This window comes from Dermochelys coriacea, chromosome 2 (genome assembly GCF_009764565.3).
Source record: "Dermochelys coriacea isolate rDerCor1 chromosome 2, rDerCor1.pri.v4, whole genome shotgun sequence".
Lineage (NCBI taxonomy): Eukaryota > Metazoa > Chordata > Testudines > Dermochelyidae > Dermochelys > Dermochelys coriacea.
The window spans coordinates 265107980-265120262 of NC_050069.1; the positions used below are offsets into that span (position 1 = coordinate 265107980).

The 12283-nt window shown below is 46.0% G+C and overlaps 1 long non-coding RNA gene across 1 annotated transcript; it reads left to right on the forward strand.

Annotated features, from left to right (window-relative positions):
* Nucleotides 1-2900: 2900 nt before the first annotated feature.
* Nucleotides 2901-4939, forward strand: LOC119851920. Its single transcript, XR_005291453.2, has 3 exons — nt 2901-3069; nt 3506-3616; nt 4659-4939. It is a non-coding gene; the product is annotated as an uncharacterized LOC119851920 (long non-coding RNA).
* Nucleotides 4940-12283: the final 7344 nt, after the last annotated feature.

The window sequence follows — 12283 nt, forward strand, 5'->3', positions numbered from 1 at the left end:
CTAGCCCCAGTCAGACCCCTTCCCTCCCCCTGCACCCCAACCCCCAATTTCGTGAGCATTCATGGCCGGCCATACAATTTCCATACCCAGATGTGGCCCTCAGGCCAAAAAGTTTGCCCACCCCTGAGCTAGAGTATTTCTATATGAAAGACAACCAGTCTTAATGTAAAGATTTCAAGTGATGAATCCTCCACATCCCTAGATAAGTTGTCCCAATGGTTAATACCCATACAATTAAAATGTTGAGGCTTATTTCTAGCCAGAATGAATCCAGCTTCAGTTTCCAGCCATCAGGGTCTTCCTATGCTTCTGTCTGCTGGATTAAAGAGCATTCTCCTATCAGAAATCTTCATCCCATGTAGGTGCTTATAGACCGCGATCAGATCACCTCTTAACCTTCTCTTGGCTAAGCAAAGTACATAGAGCTCCTTTAGTCGTTCTCAGGCAGATTTTATGGATCTCAGATCATTCGTGTAGCTCTTTTTAAAACCCTTTCCTGTTTATTATCATCCTGTTCTGTCCCATTCACATGCTTGGGGGTAGTCAATGTCACAGTGGCAAAACACTGATAGGAATCAAATATGGCTGGGAAAAGATCTCCAAAGAGCTATGTGGAGATTGCTTTTATTAATGGATTTAATCATGATGAAGGCCAACTTCCTGTAAGAAATGGGCCAGCCTCCAGAAAGTAGCTTTAGCTGGGGAACAGCAGGGGAACACCCAATGGGGAAGACATGGAGAGATGGAGCTGTGAAGTTATTGGAGGCTGGTAATCATTCAGAATAGCCAGCATCATGGTCCCAGTCAATGTTCCCTCTAATTTTTGACAGGTTGTGTGCGCAAAAAATTTCTTCTGTGCAAATTGTTGTGCTTCTATGCTAATTGTTGTGCATGTGGTGTTTTGCCATGTGCGTAGGGTTTAGGAACTGTGTGCACACGCACACAGCTTAGAGGGAACAGTGACCTCAGTGCATCAACTATGGCACGTCTAGTTTGTGGGAGGGTGAACTAGTTCATGTCAAATAAGATCTATTCTGAACATGGAAGTCAACCTTAATGGAGCAAGTTTGTTCAGCTTTTTGGTCCCCTTGTTGATCTCATTCATGCATCTATACATATTGCAGCACCATGGCTGGAGACAAAAAGTTGCTCATGTGGATATTTTCAGCCCCCTCCCCCCCTGAATGAAGACATTCCTGAGACATCACGGGAAGGCCCAGTTTTCATGAGATGTTTAGCTTCCCTTTGGAAATGTGGATTTTCCAAGTATTGTGACTACAACCATACACTCAACATTTACCACTGTACAGTGATGTGGTCTCTTCTAATACAGGAAGGCATCACAGTTATGGATAGAATCGCGGGGCAGTGAATGCTGAGTTTTTAATGTCACCATTTAATATGAATCCACTTTTTTGGGGTGCTGATCAGAATGGTACCTTGAAACCATTCAACCTTTCACTGAGCATTAATATTATGCATACTGTAAGCTCTACGGCAGTGGTTCTCAACAGCTGTGGTGCTAAAGGCTGGGACCCCACATGGTGGGTTCCCAGCTTCTCTGCCGCCCAGCCTTGCACAGCAGGGCCTAGGGTCTCGGCTGCCTTGCCACCCAGCCCGCACAGCTGCCCTGCTGCCCTGCTATGCCCAGCAGAGCCTGGGGTCCCAGGTGCCCTGCCTCACACTCGTGGCTCTGCTCCTGGCCCTGCTCTGTGGAGGGGTCTCTGGGCTGGGGGCACTGGGAACAGACATCTCTGGGAGGGTTGGAAAGGTGCTGTGGTTCTCAACCTGCGGCCCAGGTAACACCTGGTGGGCTGCATTCATGATAAATAGGTTAAGAACCACTACTCTTTGGCCTGAAGGCCTCTGGAGTACGGAGCTCACTACTGACCCCAGTTGATGAACAGGGAGCCGAGCAGCCCACAGCTGCTTGAGAACCCCAGAGGCTCTGCTGGGGAGGTAACTTGCTGCCAGCCTCTCTTGCATTTCACTTTGGTTACGTTTTGGGACATTTGGTTAAAATACAGGGAAGTTTTGAGTTTGGGAGCCATAAAACGCTGTTATCCTTGCTGGGAAAGGAAGGACCAAGAGAACTCCATCAAACATGCCTGAGGTGAGAGGTCATCTGGACAAGGAGCACAAGCAGGCACAGTTGGATAAGGTAGCCTGAGAGGCTTAATGGAGAGGCAAAGCAGTTTTTATCTTTTGCTAGGAGTGCCCCGCTTGTGAGAAGGCCTGCGAGAGGCTCCATATGCCACTGATCTTTCTGAATGCTTAGCATGGCCCTGAGCCTTGTTTGAGGTCGCAAGCTGAGCGGAGACAGGTTGTGCTGAAGCCCCAGAGAGCAGCACCTTAGCTGAAGGACTGTGGTGTGGACCCCTGCACTCCAGGAGCACCCCTTTACATCAGGGCTCAATGCTTCAGGTGTCTTTGTCGCCAGGGCCTCATGCAGGCCATCTGCCTTGGTGTGTAATTCAGCCCTCTGGCTGAGAAGGATCTACGTCAGAGCCCTTCTGGGGGAACAAAAGCTCAAATTAACGTCCCAAAGCCCCTCAACAATCAGCCCTTCCTCGGGGCTCTGTCTTCAACCTCCTTCCTCAGCTACTCCAGAGTCTTTTTTTCCCCCATTAGTCCCTCAGGCTGCCTGCCAGAAGCATCTGCTCTCCTGTGGAACCTGGGTGAGGCTCCTTCCTAGGAAACCTTCTGGTTCCTCTTTTCAGAATGAACTCTCTCCCCTTTCATGAGGCCCAGGTGTCAGTTAAGTTATCACCTGTAAGCCTCCCAGTCTCACCCCTCTGACAGAGAAACAATGAATTAGGTGACTCTATTGCACCTGTGCTATCATTAATAGACTATTAACCCTCACCCCCCCGCACACACATATCTTTTCCAGGCCCTGATGAGGTTTCACCCTATTACAATCTCTCTTCCCAGCAATCAAAGCTGAAATCACTTCTGCTGGCTCAGGTGGTAGAGCTCCCTGACTTGCCCAAACAACACACTTCCCTTCTGTGCTGGAGACAGGCCTGCCTGCGATCTTGGATTCTCTCAACTTTGGATAAGGAAAATGTGAGTGGGGAGCAGGGAAGTGGCTAGAATGCATCTGATGCTCTCAGTCATGAGAGGAGGAAGATTGAGGTGAAGACTACTGCCAAGACAGCCTGGGTGCTGAGAATCTTACTGAAGACGTTTATTAATTGTTGCTGTTTCCAAGTTTATTGTGTCACCCTTTTCCTCACCTCCAGTAAAATTCTCTTTGTTTTAAACCCCTAGGCTCAGTGCTTGTGAAAATGCTGCTTATTCAGGGGAAGTAATTTAGTTTCCCAGGTTTCTGGGTGGGGGAGCAAGCTGGTAATGTTTAATTTTTTTTGAAGGAATCCATAGAAATTGAACCTAGTTCTTTTCTGTTGTTGTTGCTGACACCAAGCAGAAGGGTTACATTATTATTTATTATTGTTATTGGAGTCCCTAGAGGCCCAACTGAAATCTGGCTCCATTGTGCTAGGTGCTGTACACACAATGAACGACATTCCCTTCCCTGAAAAGCTTCTAGTCTAAACAGACAAGAGAGACAAAGGATTGCAGGAAAAAAAGTGGTATTATCCCCATTTTACAGGTGAGAAAATGAGACTTAGGTCTTGTTGACTTGGGAAAGTTGCATCTGTTGAACTTAAGTAGGTTTTTAAACTAGTTTGGTTAAACCAGTTTTAACTCGGGTGAGGACACTCTGGTGGTGGTTTAAAAGTGGCTTATTTTGGTTGAATATAAACTTGTTGCTAGTCAACTTGGGCTAAACCAAAAGAAAAAAACCACTCAAACAGAAACATTGTTTCCTTCTCTCCTAAGTTGATCCTAAAGTCTGTACAAACACATAATATGGTCCCTGTTGCAAAGAACTGAAATACTGCTACTAATAATTAACAAAGACTGTTCAATGTGGAGTAACCTATTTCACTATAGAGTAGCTGATGGCCTTATCACCTCTTTCCTTGTTGAATATTCTTCTCACATGATATGCTTGTTCCTAAGCACACAACCACTGTGTAGGTGAGGAAGGGTGGTGGAGTGGTTAGGGTGCTCACCTCGGTGATGGAAGACCTGGCTTCACTTCCTAGCGCTACCACAGACTTCTTGTGTGACCCTGGGCAAGTCGCTCAGTCTCTTTGTACCTCAGTTCTCCTTGCGTAAAATGGGTCAATAGTACTTTCTCACTTTACAGGGTGTGAGGGAGATAAATACATTAAAGATTGAAGTGGTCAATATTATATAAGCACCTAGATAGATGTGCCTGGTTGCCTCTATTGGATGGGATCAATGCTGCTCAATTTTGTAGTCCAGTGTCCTACATTGCTGGTGAAGTTTCCTTCACCTTAATTGGTAGAGGCTAGTGCATTTGAAGCCAGACGTCTTGGGTTCTGTTCCCTCTTCCCCTATGAAGTAAGGAATGGCCCTGGTGCTCAGCACAGTAACGAGGCGAGGAGATGGATTTTATTTTTAACCGTACTGATTAAAACTAATTGCAATGAATATAGACTGGACAAGGCAGAAGCCATCGCAGAAGACAGTGCAACTTCTTCTTTGCTCAAAGAAACTCCCTGAGCCATGGATTTCTAGTCATTGTAGAAACATTTCTTTAATTAAGTTTTTTTTCTCCTTAGACCAGTCGAGCTCTGAATCTAACCGAGTCGTCTTGGAAGTTTCTGGCCCCCTGCTATATTCCATGAACTTCATTCCCTGAAATGTGGCATTGCTTTATATTTCACAGCACCCATAACGTGGATTTATCAAAGTTCACCATGGCAACACCCAGGCAGTCTGAGACAAGTATGCATATGAGCCTAGAAACAGGACAAAACAAACTGAAATCGCCTTCTTCCCCTCCTGCCTCCTTCCTTCAACCCCTAACTCTGACAAATTCTGTATTACCTCAAAAGTGATTGCAAAGCAGAGGATCGTTCACAAGGCATCTAGCACATACAGTAAGGAAATATATCTGTCGATGTGTATACACACAGTATGCTTAGGATCATTAGATCTATGGGTAACCGTGCAAGGTAATTGTATTGGCATGTGTGAATTCTGAGAATCAGAAACTCCTAATATTTGTTTTGGCTCTGTTTCCATGGTAATAAGTGCACTTGCTATTAATTCTCAAGTTTATTACTATGCTTTATTCCTGGAACTGGGAGTATCCAAACATAATTAAGAATCCAGGTTTCACATATGTATATGAAATCTGAAATTATGAATTGTATATATTCCCCCCCCCCCCCAAAAAAAAAAGTGATTACAAACTTTAGATGACTCAATCTTTTATTTTATTTTATTTTTTTGGGGGGGTGGGGAGGTTTCCAACTTGAAACACATTAAAGGAACCTGAATGTCAGAGTTCAGTACTTTTGGAAAATGGGGCACTTTTAATGTGTGTCGAGTAGGATCCCCAAAAATGGAGGGTCAAAATCACTGGTCAGTTCTGCAAATCGTGTAGATTTTCCATTTTAATGTAAAAAAGAAAAGGAGTACTCGTGGCACCTTAGAGACTAACAAATTTATTTGAGCATAAACTTTCGTGAGCTACAACTCACTTCATCGGATGCATTATTCACGAAAGCTTATGCTCAAATAAATTTGTTAGTCTCTAAGGTGCCACAAGTACTCCTTTTCTTTTTGCGAATACAGACTAACACGGCTGCTACTCTGAAACCTGTCATTATGCAAGGCACTGTAAGGAGAGTGATCACTCAAGATGAGCCATCACCAGCGGGGGGGAGGAGGAAAACCTTTCATGGTGACAAGCAAGGTGGGCCATTTTCAGCAGTTAACAAGAACTTCTGAGGAACAGTGGAGGGTGAGGTGGGGGGGAGAAATAACATGGGGAAATAGTTTTACTTTGTGTAATGACTCATCCACTCCCAGTCTCCATTCAAGCCCAAGTTAACTGCATCCAACTTGCAAATTAATTCCAATTCAGCAGTCTCTCACTGGAGTCCATTCCTGAAGTTTTCTTGTTGAAGGATAGCCACTCTCAAGTCTGTAATCGAGTGACCAGAGAGATTGAAGTGTTCTCCAACCGGTTTTCGAATGTTATAATTCTTGACGTCTGATTTGTGTCCACCTACTCCTCTACATAGAGACTGTCCAGCTTGACCAATGCACATGGCAGAGGGGCATCGCCGGCACACGATGGCATACATCACACCGGCAGATGCGCAGGTGAACGAGCCCCCGACAGTGAGGCTGATGTGATCAGGCCCTATGATGGTGTCCCCCCGAATAGATATGTGGACAGAGTTGGCAACGGGCTTTGCTGCAAGGATAGGCTTCTGGGTCAGTGGCCCCGCTGTGTGGTGTGTGGCCGCCGGCGAGCACCTGCTTCAGGCTGGGGGGCCATCTGCAAGCAAGGACTGGCCTGTCCCCCAAGATCCGTGAGAGTGATGGGTCGTCCCTCAGGATAGGCTGCAGATCCGTGATGACACGCCGGAGAGGCTCCAGTTGAGGGCTGAAGGCGATGGCCAGTGGCGCTCCATTATTTTCCCTGTTGGGCCTGTCCTGCAGTAGGCGACCTCTGGGCACTCCTCCGGCTCTGTCAATCCGCTTCTTCACCTCAGCAGGTGGGCACTGCAGCTGCAAGAATGCACGACGGAGATCCTGTAGGCACCCATCTCCGTCCGAGGGGTTGGAGCAAATGCGGCTATATTGTAGAGCTTGGCTGTAGACAATGGACTGCGCGGTGTGATCTGGACGAAAGCTAGAGGCATGCAGGCAGGAACAGCGGTCAGCAGGCTTCTGATACAGGGTGGTGCCTATGTGACCATCGCTTATTAGCACCGTAGTGTCCAGGAAGTGGATCCCTTGTGTGGACCGGTCCAGGCTGAGGCCGATGGTGGGATGGAAATTGCCAAAATCCTGCTGGAATTCCTCAAGGGCTTCTTTTCCATGGGTCCAGATGATGAAGATGTCATCAATGTAGCGCAAGTAGAGTAGGGGCATTAGGGGACGAGAGCCGAGGAAGCATTGCTCCAAGTTAGCCATAAAAATGCTGGCACACTGTGGGACCATACGGGTACCCATCACAGTGCCGCTGACCTGAAGGTATACGCCGTCCCCAGATGTGAAATAGCCATGGGTGAGGACAAAGCTCAGCCACCAGGTTAGCCGCGACATCATCGGGGACACTGTTCCTGGCGGCCTGCAGTCCATCCCTGTGTGGAATGTCGGTGCAGAGGGCCTCCACATCCACAGTGGCCAGGACGGTGCCTTTAGGAAGATCACCGATGGATTGCAGACCCCTCAGGAAGTCTCGAAGATAGCTGGGAGGAGGAGATAGCATGATCAGGAGGGCTGGCGGGGGAAGTGCTGTTGTCATCATGGGTGGGTCAGAGTGTGAGCGGGGGGCTGCTGGGAGGCTCTCCGGCACCGCTTTCTACGTGCCATTGCCCTCTGATCCCACTGAGGGTTGCCAAGGGAAACTACAGCATTTGCTCGGGAAGCTCCCTGGGAAAGCACGGGAATGGATCCGCACAGGCATGCCCCTGGAGCCCTCACCTGGGGTATTCTATCTGCTGCCGAGGATCCATGGACCTAGGGGTCCTGGGCGCCCCATCATCTCAGGCGTTGGCGCCCTGACGACAGGATTGTCTGGCTGTGTGGAGTCCCTCCTCGGGCCCTGTGTTGCCAGCGCTCCCAGCTATCTTCGAGACACCACTGACGTCAAGAATTATAACATTCGAAAACCGGTCGGAGAACACTTCAATCTCTCCGGTCACTCGATTACAGACTTGAGAGTGGCTATCCTTCAACAAGAAAACTTCAGGAACGGACTCCAGAGAGAGGCTGCTGAATTGGAATTAATTTGCAAGCTGGATGCAGTTAACTTGGGCTTGAATGGAGACTGGGAGTGAATGAGTCATTACACAAAGTAAAACTATTTCCCCATGGTATTTCTCCCCCCCACCCCACCTACTGTTCCTCAGATGTTCTTGTTGGCTGCTGGAAGTGGCCCACCTTGCTTGTCACCATGAAAGGTTTTCCTCCTCCCCCCCCCCCCGCTGGTGATCGCTCATCTTAAGAGATTGCTCTCCTTACAGTGTGTATGATAAAACCCATTGTTTCATGTTCTCTCTGTGTGTGTATATAAATCTCCCCATTGTATTTTCCACCGAATGCATCCGATGAAGTGAGCTGTAGCTCACGCAAGCTTATGCTCAAATAAATTTGTTAGTCTCTAAGGTGCCACAAGTACTCTTCTTTTTGTGAATACAGACTAACACGACTGCTACTCTGAAACCTGTCATTTTAATGTAGATATACAGATATATGATTATATAGAGTATTATTAAGCTTCAAAGTCAAACATTCAGAAACTAGAAAATGTCAGAGTTAAGGCTGCCTGTGCAACCTTAATTCAGCCCGCTTGTGCAATTATGTCATGACAGTCTTTAATTACATGACCACATGCTATTTTTTTCCCCACAGGATCCCTGCCTCATTCGGTACACAAGATGGATAGTGCTCACTTAGTGAGCAGCTATTCAATATTTTGTTTTCTCCTTGTCATTTCAGTGTGTATCCCCAGGCCTTATTTACTGCACACTATTCAAACCCTGCTCTGAAGACAGAATTATTAGCTTCCTCAAGGGCTTTTTCTATGGTGCTCAGCTCCATAGGAATTGTTTTGGAAAAGTTCTCTGGTCTGTGTTATGCATGAGGTCAGAAGAGATGATGACAATGGTCCCGTCTGGCCTTGGAATCTGTGAATAGTATCTGAGTGCTTCACAAACATTAATGAATTTATCTTTACAACAACACAATGAAATATAAAGGTGGTATTATCCCCATTTTATAGATGGGGGAACTGAGGCACAAAGAAATTAAGTTCAAAAGTAGGCACTAATTTTGGGTGCCCAATTTGAGACCCCAAGGGTCTGATTTTTTCAGAGAACGTAGCATTATATAGCTAACATATTTATATGTTCCAAATCCAGCTTTTATTGACTCCACTTTCAGCTGCGAGTGTTCAGCACTTCTGCACCTCAGGCTCCAGGGTCTTGAGCCAGACACCCAAGAAATGAGGAACACACAATTAGTGACCACCTGTGAAAAATTTGGATTAAGCGACTTGCCCAACATCACATCGGAACTCTGTGGCAGAGGCAGGGATAGAATCCAATTCTCTAAGCCAGCATTCAACTACCTTAACAACAAGATCGTCCTTTTTCTTGCAATCCTGAGCCTCGTTCACTGCACACCTTTCCGCTTCTTCAAATGAAGCAGGAGTCCTATGGACAACTGACTCCTTCACAACACAACCCCATTCATCCCCACAGCAGGTCCGTCCTATGCATTGAATGAGGCACGGTGCCTGTGGGAAATGTAGTATATGATCATGGAACTAAAGGCTGCAGCATAATGCATACGCACCAGAAGGCCGAATTAAGATTGCATAGGCCATTTTGGGGATTTGAAACAACTTTTTAATTTGATATTGAAACTAATTTATAATGTGTGTGTGTGTGTGTGTGTGTGTGTGTGTGTGTGGTGGGGGGGTGAATTGAAATGTTTCAATTCCCCCAATTCCAACGTTTTTTCAGTGTGCAAACATTTTCAAGAATTTTGCCTTTTTGCCCTGTTTCAGGACAGGAAATATTTTGGAAAATCTCATGGGATGGGAAAAATGTCTCCTACATAGCTCGAATCACTAAGGTTGGAACTTTTAGCTCCCACCTGAGCTAAAAGAGTAACTGATAGCAGTAGTAGGTTGCTATTCTCTATGGACCAGCAATACAGGGGTCTGGGACTCTTTGCCAGTGGGTTTCACGGGTGTTTGCTGCCTCTAGAGGAAGGATGAGACTCAGAAATCTTGGTTTCCACTTCAGGCTCTTGAGGAGCATGTGCTGTAGTGGCTTAAACTCTTCTGACTTAACCCCCAAGTTTGATCCCTTCTATCCTGTGCCCTCTAACCTGTCCCTGTCCTGTCTCTTTCCCCATTGCTGCCTGGCTCCTTCTCCCTGTCCCATTCTCCTTCTGACCCCAGTCTCCACCCCTCGGGCATCTCCCAGACTCCTTACCCAGCCGGTCTCCGTTCCCTACTCCCAGCTACTCTTCTGACCTGTTTCTCCTCTATCCCCCCCCCCACTGTCTCCTGGTCCTAGTCTCTGTCCTCAGACTCCTCTTCCAATTCCCAGTTTCTCCCCCCCCCCACACCCAGTATAAATCTTAACTCTCTCTCCTTCTTCCAATTTACAGCTGTGCCTCACACCTGGTCTATATTTTGTCCCTATTGCCTTTGAATCAGATGGCTTCCTCCCCCATGTTACCTTGGTGCCAACGTGTGGGGGTGGTGGGGGGAGTTCACTGAAAGCCCAAGCGAGAGAGGGACTCCCTGATCTCGGTTCGAGTGCCTGGCCCCACCCTGTCCTGGAAAATCCAGCTCCACCCTTGTAGCCCTGTGCTGGAGAAAGCTCAGTCACTCGGTGGGTCTGGTCAGCCCTGGGAGTGGAGAGGGGATGGAGCATGCTCTGAGGATAGAATCTTTGGAGATTTTTAGTTGCTAAAATAGACCAAGTCTCTACAGAGCAGGTGCAAATTGTGATTTCCCCCCCCCCCCACGCCACCCCCAAGGCTTATAACTTGGCCAAAATTGAGCAGATTCTGACCGAGATGACAAAAGGCACATCCCTGAAACAATAGCCACCTCCCTGCCAAATTTCCAGTCCATGGGGATGAGAGAGCTAGTGAAAGAAAAGGTCTCAAGCATCTGATCACATGAGCAAAACCACATGTTTCCCTGGACTCATCTGCAAAAATGTCTGAATGGGTTTGGGTGAAATTTTCAGAATAATAATGATAATGATCATCAGGGTGAGGCAGATATCTAGCATGGAAAACTTTGCCCCAAAGGGTTAAAGTCTGGCAAAGTTGCTTAAGAAACCAAAAACAGGGAAGTGTCAGGCAACCTTTATAGTAGGTAGTGCTACCAGTCATGCTTATAATCTTTTTACGATTTACTTCCACATGCTTCAGACCATTTGGACATGACTGGAATCATCCCTCCACAGCAATACTCCCAGAACCCCATCAGACTCCGAGATGTTTTGATCAGAGTCCTGGGGGTGCATGCTGAGATTGCTCAATTAGGGCAAACTGCAAAGAATGGGGTAGACAATCCCCAAAACAGGTGGTTATTCTAACACTTAGATTCACCAATCCAGCAACAAAACAGCTTCCACAACACCATACTTGTTACCCAGAAGCCCAAAATACAGTTCCCTTAAAGCAACCTAGCTTTGAGTTCCCACCCCCAGACAGCCAAGTCAAATATGAGGATTACTGAAAATCTTGTTCATCATATAAAAAGTTCTACCAGTCCCAAAGGATTGGATACATTACTTGCCAAGTTTAATGAATATTTCAGATCTTACCCAAATACACACTTACAGCCAATTCTTAATAACTAAACTAAAAATTACTAAAAGAGAATTGGTTAAAAGATTCATTATACATACAGGTAGGAATAGAGTTCTTAGGTCCATTTCATAGTAGAAATGGTGAACTTTTTTATTCAAGAGTCCTTTCCCAAATCAGTTCATCAGGTTATAGTCTAATGTTCAAATATCCAATATCAGGGTGATCCAGAATGGAACGGGAGACCTCAGTCTTGCAGCTCAAACTTCCCCTGACCAAGCTTAAGCAGATCTGAAATGAAAGGATCAGGGCCCAAGATTTCTTTGTACGGATCGCTAGCAGGCTATTACCAACCTCTTGACAGCAAGCGTTCCTTGGGTGAGGCAGAGTTTTATCAGAAAAATATGAATGATAATTAGGAATTGTTTAAGAACACAATCCCAAAATTGAGAAAGATGGTCATATTAGTTAAAAAACTGACCTGGTTCAGAGGAGAAGTGAAGGCAGCTATTTAAAAACAAAAAAACAACAAATCAAAGAAAGGGGAAGTTGATAATAAATAAATCAGAAGCTAGGAATTGTAGAAAACTGAAAAGGGACACACAGAGAAATCTATAGCCAGCAGAATTATGGACATAATTCATAATAAGAAGGCATTTTTTCAGTAGATTAGGAACAAAAACAATGCTAACAATGGTATTGGTCGATTACTAGATGGAAATGGTAGAACTATCAATAATCATGCAGAAATGGCAGAAGTGTTCAATAAATATTTCTGTTGTGTTGCGGAGGAAACAGTTGATGTAATTGTAACGCTCTGTACCTCGGGGGAACACCCTGCACCCCCATGTTCATCTTTATAATATGATTGTATGGTATC